The sequence below is a fragment of the Pelophylax lessonae genome (genome assembly GCF_965119305.1).
Source record: "Pelophylax lessonae genome assembly, chromosome: 5".
NCBI lineage: Eukaryota > Metazoa > Chordata > Amphibia > Anura > Ranidae > Pelophylax > Pelophylax lessonae.
The window spans coordinates 478,253,506-478,273,118 of record NC_138772.1 but is presented as its reverse complement, the minus strand read 5'-3'; positions in this window follow the sequence as shown (position 1 = coordinate 478,273,118).

Sequence of the window (19,613 nt, the reverse complement as noted above, 5' to 3'; positions counted from 1 at the left end):
ATCCAAGTATACAAAGAAATCAAAACAAATAAGTTCAGATATTAGGTTATGTGTAAAAAAAGTTTTATCAAGAATGCCTCAGTACATTTTTCCATTCCTTCCTTCAATGATATCAAGTCTGCCAGTGCTGTATGCTAAAAAAACAGCCCCACACTATGGTATTCCTATCTCCAAACTTCACTGTTGGTATGAGAGTGTTTTTGGGTTAATGTGCAGTGCCATTTGACCTCCAAACATGGTGTGTATTATGGCATCCAACGAGTTCAATTTTGGTCTCATCTGACCAGATTATATTCTCCAAGTATTTTACAGGCTTGTCTAAATATTGTGCAGCAAACTTTAAACAAGCTTCAATATGCTTTTTCTTTAGCATGCTTTTTCTTTTGCATGGTGAGCGTGCATACAGGCCATAGTGGTTGGGATCATTACTTATTGTTAATGGTATAATTATACCTGCTAATTCCAGATCTTTCTGAAGCTCTCCACAAGTGACCCTTGGCTCTTGGACAACTCTTCTGATAAGTCTTTTCACTCCTCTGTCAGAAGTCTTGCGAGGAGCACCTAGTAGTGGCCGGTTTATGGTGAAATTATGTTCTTTCCACTTCCGAATTATGGCCCCAACAGTACTCACTGGAACATTTAGAAGTTTAGAAATCCTTCTGTAACCAATGCCATCAGTATGTTCTACAACAAGAAGGTTGCAAAGGTCTTGACAGAGCTCTTTGCTTTTACCCATCATGGGATGTTTCTTGCGTGACACCTTGGTAACGAGACACCTTTTTATAGGCCATCAGTTGAGACTGAACCAGCTGATATTAATTTGCACTGACAAGGGGCAGAATTACTGATATATTTCAGTTGGTGTCTTGGCTTTCCATGCCTTTTTGCACCTCCCTTTATTCATGTGTTCAATAATTTTTCCCTGTCACTCCATTTTATTACACATAACTTAATTTCTGAACGTATTTATTTTGGTTTCTTTGTATGCGTGGGCTTCATGGGTTGTTACTGTCAAGTGGTGCAAATTTCATGTCAATAGCACCTTTAGAAATATATTTACCTAGAAAAATAAATATTATATATATATATATATATATATATATATATATATATATATATATATATATATATAAAATATAATGTTTTATACAAAGTCATATAAGTCATATATAGTATATATTTTAATATGCAGTATTGCAAAACTGGAAAAGGAGGCAGTTTCCCTAAAAAAATGTCTCCAAGGAAAGGGGGAGGGGACAAAAAATTGGACTTTCTAAGTACCTAAAGCTTGATACACACCAGATAAATGTAACAAAATAATTTTATTTATACAACGAGATAAAATCACAAATCCAAGCAGATTTTTCAGGGAGGTACAAGTAATACATAAAACAGTCTAACAGTATCCTACTAATACTTGATGCACTATTGCATATATTTTGTGTTTTTATTTCATGCAAGTAGATTGATCTAAAGACTGAATTTCATGTTTTTTTTTTTTTTTTTTTTTAAGGTTCCCCTTACATACTGTGTTAAAAAAAAGCCTGCTGTTCACAGCTCAATTTCTAATTTATACAAACAACTGACCTTTTCCTCCTCTATCCCTATCAGTGTTCACATGGATCTGTTAAACCTCAATCAGAAAGAGAAAGTCTGAAGGAAATCATCTTTTACTGTGCACTCTTTGTACATTTGATAGTGCTCTGAGATTCCTGTGGCATATCATCCTGTGTCTAATAAAAGGTTTATTGTAATAAAATATTATACATTGTAGATTTTTATGTATATAAAAAAAGATATATAAAAAAAGGACAGTAATGGTCAATTCTCCATTATATCAGTTCTTAACAGCACTGGCCCAGTCGGTGTTGTGACCCCATGTCCTTGTATCCTCTGTGGCTTCTTTCCCTGAATGTTTATGTCACGGATGTCCTACATGCTTGCTGCGCTATAGAGGTGCTTTTATGCAAGGCTTTGAGCCTAGCACGAAAAAGAATATAATTGTAAATGTTGGCTCAATAAAAGTGAGTAGGTAGAATTGATGTAATAAATAATGACGCTAATTGTTTTACGTTGAAGACAATCCACATCCAAGTGAATTTATCCTCATGAAACCCATAAAGAAATTACCGCCACACCCACGGCAATCCAATACACTGTGTTGAGCATATAGTTATTTGCTTTTGGTGGGAATGAGCAGGGGATGGGATCATATATTACTCAAAATGGAAATTGTATGGGCCATATTTATATGGGTATATCAAAGTTCATTGTCTGAAAACTGTATTTAGTAAATGCATGTTTTACACTATGGAGTGAACTATAGACTCATTAGGACACGTATATTTTGTATTGGTTGCCAAATGTATGTGTAGCATACAGCACGGATGTTGATAACCCTTCTTGCTGGTGACATATTCTCTTCTGTGCTGATATCATCTGATTTTTGCTGCAGCACCCAGTTACTCCAGGCTTTGCCCAGGAAGGAGGGAGAGAAATCTAAACTAGAGAACTTGGGGCAGCAGAATCCCATGCCCTCTAAACTTAGTATTGCCTTTAAAAGTTCTCTACTAAAAGAAGGAGCATTTTAAGATCAGCAGAACATGATTGAAACATGATTATTATAACCACAAATTAAATATCCCGCAAATGGTGAAAAAAACTAAACATATCCAAATCTTAAAACAAATGTTATTTCCTTCTCTGGCACAGAGTTTTTTAAATGCTTTCCAGACTATTTCCAAACAGCTGTGTGTTGCTAATTGTTTAAAAATTTAGAAATTATTCTCTGCAAGTTTATAGTACAGAAAAAATTGGAATGTTTAGATTTGCAGTTGCTTAAGGAAATGAGCAAAGATATCTTTGAAAGCCAGTTATTTAAAAAAAAAAAAAAACTGTAAAAGTTTTAACTTTTTTTTTTCTTTTCACCATTTTTGCACTCTCTGCTGCCCAAGGATCCATTTTAAACCCCAAGAATGTTACTATACTTTGATTGTATTCAGTATAATGAGTTCAATTATAATAATGATATCTATACTGCAAAATAAATATTGCTGAATTACCACAGTTTTTTGTACTGGCTCGCTATTCCACCTTTAGCCATCCAAAACGGGTGGGTGGACATATGCTTTAAAGAGTATCTATGATCCAAATGTAAAATCATTTCATATTCATTTTCACATTGTATTTCAATTATTTCTAGTCTACTCCTATTACTTTAAGGGATCTTGAACTTTGTACTTACTCCCCACACATCCTTGAATTCTGGGATATGTGTTCATCATGCCCTGTGGGTAGACACTGCTGTGTGACACATTTCACAGAGCCTACCTTCTGAACTACAGAGGAGATAAGATGAGGGGTTTCAGGAGGAGGAGTTAGTATGGGAATTAGTGCTTGCAGGCAGCAAGACACCATGGGATATGTAGTCCTTAGAAACAGAAGGTAAACAACAAAAGAGAAGCTGCAAAGCATACAGGGAGTCCAGGAAGTTTTGGAAAGAGAAGGCCAGCAGACAGTCAACACTCACAATGTGAAAGATTTTTCAAGTAAGTTTTTATTGGATTGCAAAATTTAACTATTGGTTGCATTACTATTACAATGCTAGTGTTAGAAAATGAAAGTGTATGCTGTGACCGTATATTTACTTTAATTAAAGGAGATCATGTGGTTATGGGTGTGAATCAATGCTCATATCTCCTTGGGGATTATTTGGTGAGATTCCTGCACCCAAGGGCTTTCTCACAAAAAAATGTAACATTTCAACTGATATTAGAATGATATGGAAGGTCTAAATGCTATAAGCCCCCTGGTGTGACTTGTCATGTGATTTGATAGTTTCTAATCTCATGACAAGTTGCACCCTATTTTCCGCAATGGAAGCGATCAAATCAGTGCGACTGCATTGATTTTAAAAGTAGTTCTTGCACTACTTTTTCAGGTACAACTTGTATAGACATCTGTGCATGAAGTCACAGATGTCTTCCAAGTAACACCTGAAGTAGTACTACTTTAAAATCGTGCTACTTGAAGTGAGGTAGCATGATTTCAATGACGCAATTGGTGTTACCGGGGGCTTAGGGTGGTTAAATAAGTGTTCAAAGTTCTGGAGATATAAATAACTGGCTTCACAAAGTTTATGCAAACCCTAACAGTGAACTTCTTTTATTTTCTTCCTTTCAGTTTGTTACATATACCATTGAAAGTGTTCTGTTATATATGTTCGATAAGTGCAAAGAAACCTGTTGATCTTTGCAGAAATTTTGTCAGCTGATAACTTCCTGTACATTCTGCCAGTGCTGTCTTTCTGTCTTGTTAGGTACTTCACAGTCCCCCAAGGCATCATCATTATTAGTCTGTGTTGCACAAGGAGGGGGAGAGAAGCTGCTAGCATCAGAAAAAGTATCTTTAATTGTACTGTGGGGACATTTTGCCTTTGAGGAGACAGGGGGTGCTTGTGTTCAGAAGCAGGTACCTTCTTCTTCCAATCCGGCTAAAGAAGAGCAGTTGGTGTGGAAGGACTGCCTCCATAGTTGAGGCCGCAATGGGGAGCAGGTTCCTGATGGCTTGTGTGCATGTTGCTTGATTTTTACTATGGTTGATGATGCAGCAAGGTGGCAGGTGGCAGGTTGCTGTGCCCATTGAAGAGAGGAAAATCTGCTGTGCTATGCCTGCAGGATCACTTTAAAAAATCAAGCGGTGCCACTGGAGGATAAACGCTGCCCATATTCCTACCCCTGGCCACACCCCTGCTGCCATCTTGTTAGTTACATTGTTTTAAGTGCATGTAAATACATTAGTATGCATGATATTATGTTTAATTCATATTACATGTATTGTGTATTTATGTTATTTGTTTTCATTTTCTATTACAGTGTACATCACACTGACGTCACGTCAGAAGACCCTTGCTTATATAAGAACTGTCAAAGCACAGATTTGGAAGATGGTGTGACACCTACCAAAATTCTGAAGCGTTTTTTATTTTTTCTATTTTTCGGGTCCAGTGGGGGGTCGTGATTGATGATAGATTTACATTGAGGGAAACAATTTTTTTATTTTTTAATAAAGGACTTGTCAAAAACTGTTTCCTGTGGCTCTTACTTTTTTACACTTTTTTCTGTGAATGGGTAGGGGTACTGTGTACCCGATACCCCTTCACATGGGGGGCCAGGATCTGGGGACCCCCTTATTAAAGGGGGCTTCCAGATTCTGATAAGCCCCCCACCCGCAGACCCCGACAACCACAGCCCAGGGTTGTCAGAAAGAGGCTCTTGTCCCCATCAACATGAGGACAAGGTGCTTTGTGGGGTGCCCTCCTTGTTGAGGGCAAGTTGCCTGGTATGGTTAAGTAGGGGGGCACTCGCTCGTCCCCCTGTAACCTGGCCTGCCAGGCAGCATGCTCAGATAAGGGTCTGGCATGGGTTTTGGGAGGACCCCACGTCATTATTTTTCTTAATTCTGTCATGGGGTTCCCTTTAAAAGCCATACCAGACCCAAAGGGTCCTCCAAGCTGTTTTTACCTCAATTTTTTTTAACTTATATTTTTTTTCTAGAATTATTTTATAAAATTTAGCTCTCAGCACGGAAGCCTTAACAACCTATTGACTGTGCACTCGGCAGGCGAACATCACGCTAAGTGCCAAAAAGGTTCAGGTATTAGGCACGTACCTAAATGGGCGATGTTCAGGCCAAACTTATCCTCAGCCCAAACTATTCGCCCATCCCTAGTGGTGCCTAAACACTGTAACCCTCATAGTTATTCTTGCTGGGCGCAGGAACAGGCCCTGCTGTTAAAAATTTGAAAAAATTAATTAAATTACATGCACCTGTCAAACAGGTGCAGAAAAATTTGGCCTAGGGTGTTGGTGGTGCCCTAAACCAAAATCATTGTTCGGAAGCTAGCATAATCACAATTCAGGAATAGGATAGGCAGCATATGCAGTCTTAAAGGGATCCCAGATACCTAGCAAATTAAATCAGTTACATCTGCATCAGGGGCTTGATAGCTGCTGTCGATCCAGGACTAAATCATTTTGATAAATGTCAGCCGGTCAACAGAGTCTTTGGACAGATGCACTCTTTTATCCATTACAAAATCTTCAGCAGCACTGAATGTCTGTTCAGAAAGCACGCTGAAAGCAGGACAGGTCAGCAGCTCGATTGCATATTGAGCAAGTTCTGGCCAGTGGCCAATCCTCAGGACCCAGTAACCCATTGGATGCTCAGTTGGAAAGGTCTCCAAGTCTGCTCTTGCCCCTATATAATCCTGCACCATATGATGCAGAGGCTGCCGATGGTTGCTTAAACCTAACAGCCCTGGGCGCTGAGGACTAAAGAATTGTTTAAAGGCATAAGTCAGCCGGTTGTCTTCTCCACCGCTCTTCCTTTGACCAAACAAAGCCTCAGAAACATGTTGTCAAGGAAATGGTAACCTCCCAGTGTTTGGAAAGGTGTTACTCAATTTTTTCTACAAGGCTTCCTCAAGATGTTTCATACTCTGCTCCCTCTGCGAAGGCAGGATGAGCTCTGCAACTTTACCTTTGTAATGTGGATCAAGAAGGGTTGCCAGCCAGTAATAATCCCTCTCCTTGATACCATGAATCCTTGGGTCCTTTCCAAAGCTTTGCAGAATCAGTGAGCCCATGCATCGTAAGTTTGGGGAGGCATGAAATTTCGGGTCCTCTGGGTCACTAAGGATGACATTGTCAGGAACTACTGCTTCCCAGCTAACTTCTGGGGTTTCTAGGGTATGAAAACCATCCCTTGAAGACTGCCGTATGCTATCCTTTACATCCATGCTGCCACAATCCTCCTCCTCTTCCTCCTGTGTGTTTTGCAGCCCCACAGGAATGGTATCTGCACAAAGGGGACCTTGTGAGGAAAGCAAGTCCTCCTCTTCCTCCCGCTGTTCTGCCTCAAGTGCCCTGTCCATGATTACATGAAGTGTGTGCTCCAGCAGGAAGACAAGAGGGATAGTGTCATTGATGCATGCATTGTCACGGCTCACCATCCTTCTGGCCTCCTCAAATGGTGACAGGACAGTGCATAGACCCTTTATCAGCAGCCACTGGAGTGGCAAAAAGAAGCCAAGCTCCCCTGGGCCTGTCCTTGTGCCATAGTCTCACAGGTACTCATTGATGTCCCTCTGCTGCATGTGCAGCCATTGCAGAATTGCCAATGTTAATTTCCACCTGGTGGGCATGTCACAAATTAGGCGGTTGGTGGGCAGGTTGAATTCCTGTTGTATGTCAGCCAGCCAAGCACTCGCAATGTATGACCACTGGAAATGGTCACAGACTTTTCTGGCCTGCCTCGGAAGATCTTTTAAGCATGGGTACCTGTTGAAGAAACACTGCACCACCAAATTCAGAACATGTGCCAAGCATGGAACTAGTGTCAAGTGTCTCTGTCAAAGGGCAGAGAGAAGCTTGGTGCCATTGTTGCATACAATCATTCCTGGCTCAAGCTGCCATGGTCTCAACTACCTCTGAGCCTGCCCCTGTAGAGCTGACAGAATCTCTGGCCCAGCTAGGCTTCTGTCCTGTAGACAGACCAACTGGAGCACCTCATGGCATCTTTTAGCCTGACTGCTTGCGTAGCCCCTTGAACGCTTAGGGAGCATTGCTGGTTAAGAGGACAATTCAGCAGAAGAGGCCATAGTGGAAGAAGAGGAGGGGGTGGAGCAGACAGATGTGGCAGAATCACCACCAGCTTTTTGGAGGTTTGGTGGCGAAACAAGCTCCAGCACTGAACCCTGTCCTGCATCCTTTCCAGCTGCCAGCAGAGTTACCCAGGGCACTGTAAGGGAAATGTAACATCCCTGACCATGCCTGCTGGACCACGAGTCAGCAGTAATGTTAACCTTGCTGCTGACCACTCTGGGGTCAAAACTTTGCCTTCATAATGGTACAGAGCTGGAATGGCCTTATGTTAAAAGAAATTTTGTTTTTAGAACCTGCCACTGTTGTACAGCACATTCGGCAAATTCACGAAAGGGGGCAGAGTCTACCAGATGAAAAGGCAGCAGTTGTAGTGCCTTGTAATTGGCCAAGCTAGTATTTAGACACTAAGCATGTGGCTGGCTGGGACAGTATTTTTTTTACGGTTCAGCAACTGGGGTAGAGACATTTGCCTGGTGAAATTAACAGATGGTGTACTGCTAGCAGTTTGGGTGCAAGTACCTGTGGCACCCATACCATCATCCCTCTCAGTGCAGGTTTTTGAGAAGACTTGAGGTATAGTAGGAGTAGAGATCCCAGATGAGGAGCAAGGAGAAGTCTGCATTTTTTTTTATGATGTGGGTCTTTCGGGTGCTGTTGCCAACGGACTGCATGGCAGGTAGTCATATGTCTTGTCAAGCATGTGGTGCGGCTGGTATTCTGGCCATGCTTGATCCGCTTCAGACAGAGATTGCAAACAGCAATGCTGTGGTCTGCTGCACGTGTTGAAAAAAGCCCACACCAATGAACTTTTGGAAGTCAGTGCGGAGTTAGCAGCGCCCTGCACCTGTGGAGCCCTGTGGTGTGATGCAATAGGGTGGCTGCCCTTAAGATGGCCCCTGGAGGACATCCTGCCTCGTTGGAGTTGTTCTTCCTCCTCCTCACTTTTCTCCTCTGTTCTCTCAGTATGCTGCAGCTGGGGGAACATGACTGCTAGTTTTTGCTAGCCTGTGCAATAGGCTGCTTTGGCAGCTGTGGTGAAAATAAAACTAGTATGGGCCTTGGTGACAGAGGATGAGGATGGCTTAGTTATCCACTTCACCAACTCTTCTGCATGTTGTGGCTCAATAACAAGGCCAGCAGCAGAAAAAAAGGACAGGCGTGCCCCGCTTGCAGAGGATGCACCATGTCTGTGACCGCCACTTTTCACTGTGGGCACAGAGGCTGCTTGCCCTCTTTTAGTGGCCTGTGAATGTCTGCCTCTCTTTTTTGGCCTTTTGGACATGATGGGGATTTTTATAACTTTTGGGAAGGGAATATGGTGCTTGGGTGCAATATTTTTTGTGCTTAGTGCACTATAAACCATTTATTTTATTATAGATTTATTTTTAATTTTTTTAATAAAGAAAAAATAAATAAAGCCTGACAAAAAAAAAAAGGGAACCACTGCTGAGGCAGTGGAGGAATGCCTACAATGCAGAATGGAAGAACAACAATTATTCCCTAAATATGTTTAGTGCTGCTTCGGAAAAAAAAAAAAAAGGAAACCACTGCTTACACAGAAAGAGGAACACCTGCGACACAGAAGGAGGGACAGCAATTATGTCCTAAATATTATTAGTGCTTCAGCGCCACAAAATAAAAGGAAAAAGAAAATCCCTGCTGACGCAGAAGGAATAGCACCTGCGACACGGAAGGGGGATTACTAATAATGCAGCAACAGAACCTGATGCTGCAAAAAACAAATGAAAAGAAAAACAAAATATCAATGAAACAAAATGGGGTCAGTGGGGTGACACAGACATGTTGTATACGCCAACACTTCAGTGGCACCACTACACTTTTGTTACACAAGAATCACAGCACAGCACTACACTGCACTAAACTGACTGAACATACAATCCACTAACTACCTCCCTAATCTCCACTAACACACTACACAGGACTGCCGTGTAAGCAGCCTTATATAGTGTGGGGAGTGGACTTAGTCCCTGCGCCATGATTGGCCAAAGGCACCCTGCCTTTGGCCAATCATGGCTCTGAAGGGACATTGTGCTGTGATTGGCCACAGCATACAGGTCAGGTGCATGCTTTGGCCAATCACCAGCAATCACAGTGCCTTATGGGGCACTCGTTGGCAGGCAAACTTCCCGCTGAGCGCCCTGGGTGTTCGTGTGTTCAGCGAACACACAAACACCCAATGTTTGAGTCAAAGCCATCCCTACCTGTAATATAACCTCACTCCTATAATATTACACCCTCATTCCAGCATACATTTTAATTAGGTGATTTTAATATTTGATATCCGAGATTTCTTACACATTGTTTTAAAAAATGCACCCTCCTAGATTCCAGTAAAGAAAGTCATAAAACAAATTTCAGTCATGAAAAAGCACAGTGCAGGTTCCTTATTTGTTTCTACAATGAGAACATTATTTTAAAGAAAAGAAAGCTGTCAGCTCCAGATGAATCAAATTTTTTATCTCACTGTCCCAAGCCTTGACATTTCTGTTTATTGGACACATAGAAGAGTTGAACATTTTGTGTATCTATGGTATTGCTTCATCAGATTGTTATTCTTAGTGAACTGTAAAAGGATTATTAAATAAAATACCTTTAATCATTTCAAAATCAACTTGAAGCAGCTATTAGCTCTGAACCGAACAGCCCAAATCTGCTCTAAACTTTATAACACACCCAGATTTCTAAAAGGCCATACGCATTTTTGGTAAGTTTTTCCCACCTGGAGCAGAAAATCTTACACAAAAAGTCATAAGCATTTATTAAATACAGTTGACACTGTAGCTGGAACCTTGTAATGGAATACAATAATTATGCACAATGTTTTAGATACATTTTTCTTGAAACATTCGCAAGTAGGTAAAAGAAAAGAATCCAAGGTCAGCCTATTTTAATACTGCTAGTATAGGAAGAAAGGAAGGAAGGAAGGGAGGGAGGGAGGGAGGGAGGGAGGGAAGGAGGGAGGGAGGGAGGGAGGAAGGAAGGGAGGAAGGTTTGTCTGTTTGAATATGATTTAATACTGTTAGTCCTATTCCATTGAACCAACACTTAATAATATATTGGAAAGTAGAGAGAGAATGGGGAAGGAAGGAAGGAAGGAAGGAAGGAAGGGGGAAGCGGGGAGGAAAGGAAAAAAAGAAAGGTAGGAAGGAGAGCCAGCCTCTTTAATACTGCTTTAATACTGTTAATCCTGTTATGTTGCACCAACATTGAATGATATATTGGAAAGAAAAAGAGGGAAGGAGAAAGAATGAAGGAAGAAAAGGAAGGGAAGGGAAGCAAAGGGGGAAGAGGAAGAGGGAGGGAGGAAAGGAAGGAAGGAAGGAAGGAAGGAAGGAAGGAAGGAAGGAAGGAAGGAAGGAAGGAAGGAAGGAAGGAAGGAAGGAAGGAAGGAAGGAAGGAAGGAAGGAAGGAAGGAAGGAAAGAAGGAAGGCATATTTAAATAGTGGTAGTTCTGTTCTTTCGAACCTACACTAAATAACATATTGGAAAGAAGGAAGGGAATATGAAGGGAAGCGAAAGGAAGGGAAAGGAAGGGAAGGGAGTATTATTTTAATACTGCTGTAATACTGTTAGTCTAGTTCTGTAGAAACAACATGGAAAAATATATTAAAAGGAAGAAAGGGTGGAAAATGGAAGTAATGAAGTAAGGTGAAGGGAAGGATGAACCTGAAGACTCCAAGAAAAAGTAACATACTTTTAAGTACACCTTATTTACATAGTTTTAATACACACACGCGCACACACATGCACACACACATATTCCGGTAGTGATATTTGCAAGTGGACAGCCAGCTTTGGGCCCCAAATACAATTGCACAAATATGAATGATATTTCAATCAGTTTTCGTTTGCTTTTTATCTTTGCAGCAACATTACCATCAGGTATGCTATAGTCTTTCCCCCGCTATTATTGCTTCATTCATAGATCAACAAATGAGCTAAGACTTCAATTGGAAATGCTATACTTTACTCTAGAGCAAATATTTGTCAATTTACGTATGCATAGATGAAACGTTTTAAGCTCAGTGTTTTCAGAGGAATTTAAAACCTGAATGTTAATCATCTGAAAATTAGCTGATATACAAAATACTTGAATTTACAGTAGAAACTATTTTGTTGCACATGTCCCCCTGGCAGCAGGCCAGTAGAATGTCATAGACTCTGCCAAAAGCAGATTATGCAAAGTGCGAACAGAACTGCAATGCTCTCAGGAGTCAGGAAGACATTTAGAGGCAACACAAAAAGACTTTTTGAGAGCCAGAACTCAGGGGAACCAAAGGAGGTTTTTCTCATATGGGAGACATATGCTTCTTTTTAAGGTGTGGAGGTTAAGGTCTTTCTACAAATGTGAACATTATAGCCTATAAACTACCTCTACAAGCTTCATGGGAATACATCAAGCAATATGTTATAATTCTACTTATACAAAATGCAGCAGCCCTCTTTCAACAAATATGCATATTTGTGACAGATTCATGAAAGAAAGATTTTAAGGATAAAGATACCTGTGTGTTAATGGGACCTCCAAGATAGCTGCAAATTTTGCTGTATGAGATATTTAAATAAAAATCACCGCTTTCTTTCCCCCATCTGCTTTTGCTATCTCCATAAAGGGTTCAACCACCTCCTCTTCCCAATTTTTCTGGTACAAGGAGCTATCACTTAGCCTATAGCTGCCTGTTGTAAAATTCTATTGCGGTATCATGGAACAACCATTCAGATATAATGGCGTTCTAGTGATGCATTGGTGTACACATCTAGTGTCTACAATGAGCATTGCTATACACATTAGCTGTGACACCCACAATCATATACAAGTGCATATAAATAACAAACAATAAATAAAAAATACATTAAAGTTGTACTAAAGTGGTACTTTATTTTCACCCTGTGATCCTGCTGATAACACACTCCCTGTCCCAGGGTGTCTCTAATCTGGATGGAAGAGCAACAGAGACACCTTTGAGCAGCAGCATTATGAATTTGGGGAGGATAGTATTAGATGCCTGGAGGATTTACATAGACTTGACTAAAAAATTAAAGCCGAACTCCAGCTAACACTTTTTAACCGGTTGCCGACCGCCGCAAGTACATATACTACCGGTACGTCACTTGCCTGTCACTAGTTTGTGAGCCAATAGCGGGCGCCCGCCCCGGCTCGTTCCCTCGGAAGTCCGTGCGTGTGACCGGCGGACCCGATGTCCGCCAGTCACTCGGCGATCGTCGGTGGAGAGGGAGAAAGGCAGGCGGCTAATGTAAACAAGCCGCCTGTCATTCTCCCCTGTGTAAGAATAGTGATCATACGGTTCAACTATGTAGGACCGTTGATCACTGTTCCCACACCAGTAGCCATGTCCAATCACAGTTAGAAGCACGCCCCTAGGGACACTCTTAACCCCTCCTTCCCCAATAAAGTTAACCTCTTCCCTGCCAGTGTCATTTTGCAGTAACAGTGCATATATATAGCACTGATTACTGTAGTAATGTCACTGGTAACCCCAAAAGTGTCAAAAATGTCAGTTAAGGGTCCGATCTGTCCGCCGCAATGTCGCAGTACCGCAAAAAAAATCACAGATCGCCGCCATTACGCGTTAAAAAAAACACCAAAAATGACAAAAATCTTTCCCTTTGTTAGTAAACGCGATAACTTTTGCGCAAACCAATCAAAATACGCTTTTTGCGATTTTTTTTTACCAAACATATGTAGCATAAAACAAATTGGCCTAAAATGTTAAAAATTTTTGATTTTTACATTTTTTTGGGGAATTTCATATAAAAAAATGTGAAAAATATTGTTATTTTTGCAAAATTGACGCTCTTTTTGTTTATAGCGCAAAAAGTAAAAATCGCACAGGTGATCAAATACCACCAAAAGAAAGCTCTGTTTGTGGGAAAAAAAGGACGTCAAATTCGTTAAGGTACAGCGTCGAACGACCGCGCAATTGTCCGTCACGCAGTGCCGAATCGCAAAAAAACCCCTGGTCAGGAAGGGGGTAAAATCTTCCGGGGCTTAAGTGGTTAAGTAGTTAGAGCAGGCGGTGGCCGGAGGATGACGCCGTGAGGAGGAGCTCTGTGGTAATCCGCGCTCTCCGTTTGGATGTCCGCATGATGCAGTGAGTGAGAAGCAGCCACATACCCCGAAGTCTCGCGAGAGCAGTAGTACGTAGCCGGCGTGCTCACCCCACGAGGCTCCTGAAGCGACTGATCGGAGACGGACGGAAGGACGGTAGCGGCTGCCTCCGGTGGCAGAGGAGGTAGCCGGCGACTGAGGCCATACAGTTGCGGCATACGGCCCATGCAAACCGTAGAGCGGTACGCTCGAGAGAGCCAAGGACGGCCGGGCCGGAGAGCAGATATATCCGCTTACTTCCTCCGGGGACAGCGGAGGGAAGGAGTGGAGGAACTCTCCAGGATGGCGTCGATGAGAGCGGGCACAAATACCGCAGCTGTGGCTAAAAAAGATACTAAAGCGATTAGCAACAGTAACGAACCCCTAGAGCAATCTACCGTAAGAGAGATGGAGGAGTTATCTTCACCAGGGGCTGAACAGCGGGAGGCAGATCCCTCATCACCTCAAGCTCCATATACACAGTCAGAGGAATGGAAGGAGCTTCTATCTGTGATGCCCACCAAGCAGGACTTGACTGAGATTGCTGCAAGCATAGTAAGTTCTTTAACCTTGGAAATAAATACATTAAAGGGGCAGATTAACCAGATGGATAATAGAATTGAGGTGATGGAGAAGGGGCAAAACCAGCAAGTGGAAAGAATGGAGTATATTGAGGACTCGCATAAATTGATTTCTAAACAGTTAATTATGCTCCAATTGCTGCAAGATGACGGTGAAAACAGGCAACGACGTAATAATGTACGCCTCAGGGGTCTGTCTGAAGACGTAGCTGGTCCTGATTTAAAAGGCAAGATAACTGAAATTTTCAATGATTTACTGGACCGATCTCACACAGAGACCATGGAAATAGATCGAGCACATAGAGTCAGGGCCCCTCGTAGTATGGGGGTGGACTCGCCACGGGACATTCTGGCTAGGATACATTTTTTTTCCCAGAGGGAATTAATTATGCAGAAAGCATGGGAGAGAGGCCCCTTTGAATATGAAGGATCAAAGATCAAGATTTTGCCAGACTTATTCAAGAACACATTAAGAATGCGGGCTATGGTTAAGCCATTACTTAAAGGAATTCAGCAAGCGGGAGCAACCTACAATTGGGGACATCCATTTCATATAAAGATAAAGAAGGGGGCCTCTTTGTTCATCTTACGTTGGCCTGAGCAGTTAAAAGGCCTCTTCTCTTTCTTAAAAATACAGCCAATCGAAGTCCCAGATTGGTTAGGTACTTTTTCAATACCTAATCAGTCGGGGGAGATTATTAAGGAATAGAGGCATAAGATGCAAGTAAATAGGGACTAATGGAAGTGAACTAAGCATAGAAGGTCGATATGTAAAGTTGGCTATGTTTATTGACATGCTTGTGTTTTTGGGTCAGGTATGGGGTCGGTGTGTGAGCGGGCCAAAACGAGGGGGGTGGCTATGTCAGGGATGGTGAGGTGGTAAGGGGGAGGGGGGTGGTGTAAAACGGGAACAGATTCAACAGAATCAAGAATGGGCTTTGTGATAATAATGTGAATTAATTCTTAAATGCATAAAAAGCCAGGTTAGCACCCCCCGACCCCTATCCGCCCATCTCAGTTGGGTGATAAGGGCGGACGCCCAGGGGAGCGCGGACCCACAGTGGTTTGTCGCAATATACACTAAATTTTTCTCCCTTTTTTTTCTCTCCTTCTCCCCTACCCCTGTTTTCATCCGTTGGATTTAACAGGATGGGGAGAAGAGGGAAATTTTTTTTTTTTTCTCTCCTTCTCCCCTACCCCTGTTTTCATCCGTTGGATTTAACAGGACGGGGAGAAGAAGGAAATTTTAAATTTTTTTTTTTTTCTTTTTGTGTGTGTTGTTATATTCTTCCTCACGGTGAGCGTCTTCAGAGTGCCAGCCCAATTAGGCCGCGTCTTGTTACGCACGGTCAAGTTTTGACCAAATTAGTTGATACACACTGTCACACCGGTGATAGAAAGAGCGAGGGGCCCCCCTTCTCCCCCCCCTTTTTTTTTTATCTCCTTATTTCCCTACCCTCTAGTCTCTCCTCCTTTCCTCCTCCCCCCTCCCGGCTTTCCTCCTCCGGTTTCCCTGGAAGATAGTATAAATATTAGTGGGGGTTAACCTAGGGGGGAGGAAAATGCAAGGTACAAAAATTTTGTCTTTAAATGTGAGGGGGTTATCTACCCCCCAAAAGAGAACGAGGGTATTGCGGGACATGCGTCGTAGCCGAACTCAAAGAAACGTATTTCAAAAGTGAAAAAATTCAGAGATTACATAATAGGGACTTCCCTTGGGCATATCATGCTCCATCACCAGTTGCAAAATCCAAGGGAGTCAGTATGATTGTAGCGAGAGAGGTAGCCTGGACTTATATAGACTCACGAGCAGATCCAGAGGGAAGATACCTAATGGTAAAAGGAAAGATAGGGAAAAAGACGGTTACGATGATAAACATTTACTTCCCTAACAACAATCAGGTGGCGTTCTTAATGAAGTTGACACCAATGGTATTGGAGTTTCAGGAGGGCTCGTTAATTATGGGGGGAGACTTTAACTATGCTCCAGAGCCCATATTGGACACCTCAATGGGTACATCCCATTTGCCATATGCTCGTTTGAAAAAATTAAGCTGGGAACTCTCTCTCCTTAATCTAATTGACCCTTGGAGACTCTTGAACCCCCAGGAGAGGGATTACACATATTACTCAGCAATACACAACAGGTACTCTAGGATAGATCAGATTATGATTTTGCAGGCGGATCTTTCCAGAGTGATGTCTTCTCAGATTGACTCTTTCTCCGTGTCGGATCACTCTCCGATACATGTTACAATAAATTTTGATGAAGGTTCAATAAGACCACAGACATGGAGACTGAATGAATCTTTATTGCAGACTATAGATACAAAGATGGAGATAGAGACAGAACTGGTAAACTATTTTCAGGAAAACACGAGTACACAAATATCTCCATCGAATATCTGGGAGGCCCATAAGTGCGTTATTAGGGGAGTATTGATCAGGCTGGGCTCAAAACGTAAACGTGAAAAAGAAAGAGAGATCTCAGATCTGATGTTCCAGATAGAGGCTCTGAGTTCAGTTCACAAAAAGTCAGTGGCGAAAATTCACTTAGTACCCCTCACTAAGGCAAGGGAAAAATTAAATGGTCTGTTATATGAGAAAGTGATGAGATCCCTAGTGGCACAAAGGAGGCATTTTTATGAATATGCAGATAAGCCAGGCGCGATGCTTGCGTGGGCCCTAAGGGGCCCTCAGAAGCGTACGGTAATCTCGCAGATACAAGGAAGAGGTGGACAAAGAAAATATGATACGGCAGAAATAACAGAAGAATTCTATAGATTTTACCAGGATCTATATGATATTGCCTCCTCTGGACCAACAAAGGGGGGGGGGGGGGTGCTGACATCGATGAGGCGATTGAATACATTAAAAAGTCAGAAATGCCCTCTTTGGATGCAGAACAGTCGAGAGGTTTAGAGGAGAGGATTTCAGAGGAAGATTTAAAACTGGCATTAGATCAAACAAAACCACATAAAGCCCCAGGCCCGGATGGCTTTCCATTAACATATTATCAACAGTTTTTCAAAGTCCTAAAAATGCCGCTACTGGCACATTTAAATCATATTGGGGACGGGGGGGACATGCCAGTAGATTCTTTAAGGGCCTATATAACCCTGATCCATAAAGAAGGGAAAGATTCCACGATATGTGGAAGTTACCGCCCAATTTCATTGCTAAACCTCGACACTAAATTATTCGCAAGGGTGATAGGGAATCGGATTTTGCCTTATGTCCCGAATTTAATCCATCTTGATCAAGTTGGATTTGTCCCCACAAGAGAGGCGAGGGATAATACTACCCGGGCAATCGACCTGGTCTTTCATATGCGACGACAAAAAATACTAATGATGCTTCTGTCCATTGATGCCGAAAAGGCTTTTGACAGGGTGGCCTGGAATTTCATCAGGGCCACCCTGTCACATATTGGCCTAGGAGGAAGAATGATGACGTATATTTTGTCATTATACTCTAGCCCCACAGCGGCAGTAAGGGTCAATGGATGGAATTCCAAATTCTTTCAGATTAAAAACGGTACTCGCCAGGGATGCCCACTTTCGCCACTGATTTTTATTCTGGCTCTGGAGCCTCTACTTTGTAAGATTCGCCAAAACCCCGAAATAGCAGGACCTGAGATGTTGAAAGGGCAACAGAAGGTAGCAGCCTATGCAGATGACCTGTTATTCTTTGTGACAGAACCTGACAAATCACTACCACAAATTTTGAATGCTATCAAAGAGTATGGGAAGGTGTCTTTTTTCAGAATGAATATTTCAAAGTCGATAGCATTAAATGTGTCCATACCTATGGGAAAATGGAGAGATCTACGGACATTACTCCCCCTGCAGTGGAATAATCAATCAATAGTATATTTAGGGATACATATCACTCCAAATCCGGTGGATTTATACGAGGAAAATTTCTCCCCACTTCTGAGGGCACTTAGGGGCGATGTACAAAAATGGCAGACATTGGCCCTGTCATGGTTTGGCCGTTGCAGTGCTTTGAAAATGAATGTACTGCCTCGTTTGCTGTATGTTATACAGGCTGTGCCAATAGCATTACCGATGGTATTCTTTGAACAGGTGAAGGCATTGTTTCGATCCTTCATCTGGGCGAAGAAATCTCCGCGTATAGGCATTCAGACTCTGACCCTTCCAAAGGCAAAAGGAGGGATGGGCTTACCTGATTTGCTTCGGTACTACAGGGCAGCCCACCTCATGAGAATTTATGATTGGCACTGCAATTATTCTCATAAACAGTGGGTGCAGATGGAAAGGGAAATCATGAACTCCCCCGTACCAGTGGCCCCATGGACTCCTATTGCGAAATCGGAGATAATTTGGGGGCATCCGACAATTGGGGCAACATTACATGTAGCATCAAAAATACAAAATTATAAAAAAGTGGCTCCGTCGATCTCTCCATTGACGCCCTTGGTGGGGAAGTCACTCTTTACCCCTGGGAATACTAATGCGAGGATTATAGATTTGGCCAAAGAGGGTAGAGCAAGATTATGTGATGTGTGGACTCAAAAAGATCCTCCCACTGTGGAGGAGATGGTATCATGGGCCGAAGGAAAGCTAGATTTGTTCAGTGCGTTCCAACTTAGACACTACTGTAAGCAGTTACAGAATCAGGGCTATTTACCACGCCCGTTATCAGTATTTGAGGCCCTTTGCAAGGGAGAAGAGAGAATCTCGCATGTACTCTCTTATCTGTACTCGATCTTAGGGGGAATACACGTGCCAGACCCCCCGAGCTTTGTGCGGAAGTGGGAACAGGACCTAGCGGTCTCATTTAACCAACAGCAAGTAAATAAAATTCTAAAACTAGCGCACAAGGCCTCACTAGCCAGTAGATACCAAGAGGTTGGTTACAAAATATTAACCAGATGGTATAGGGTGCCATGGACCCTTCACAAAATGGATCAAAAACATCCGGATAAATGCTGGAGGTGTGGGGAAGTAGGAGGAACATTGGTCCATATATTCTGGTCATGCCCCGTTATTGGGGACTTTTGGAATGAGGTGGCCCGGATAGTTGAAAAGTTGACATTGAATAAGGTGAGAGAAGACCCGGCTTTATGTTTATTACATTGCACGAGCAATTCAATTAAGCGATATAGAAATTTGATTTTGATACATCTATTGAACGCGGCTAAAGCATGTATACCCGCTATGTGGAGACTAACACAACCACCAACACTAAGACTATGGTATGCTAAGATTAGGG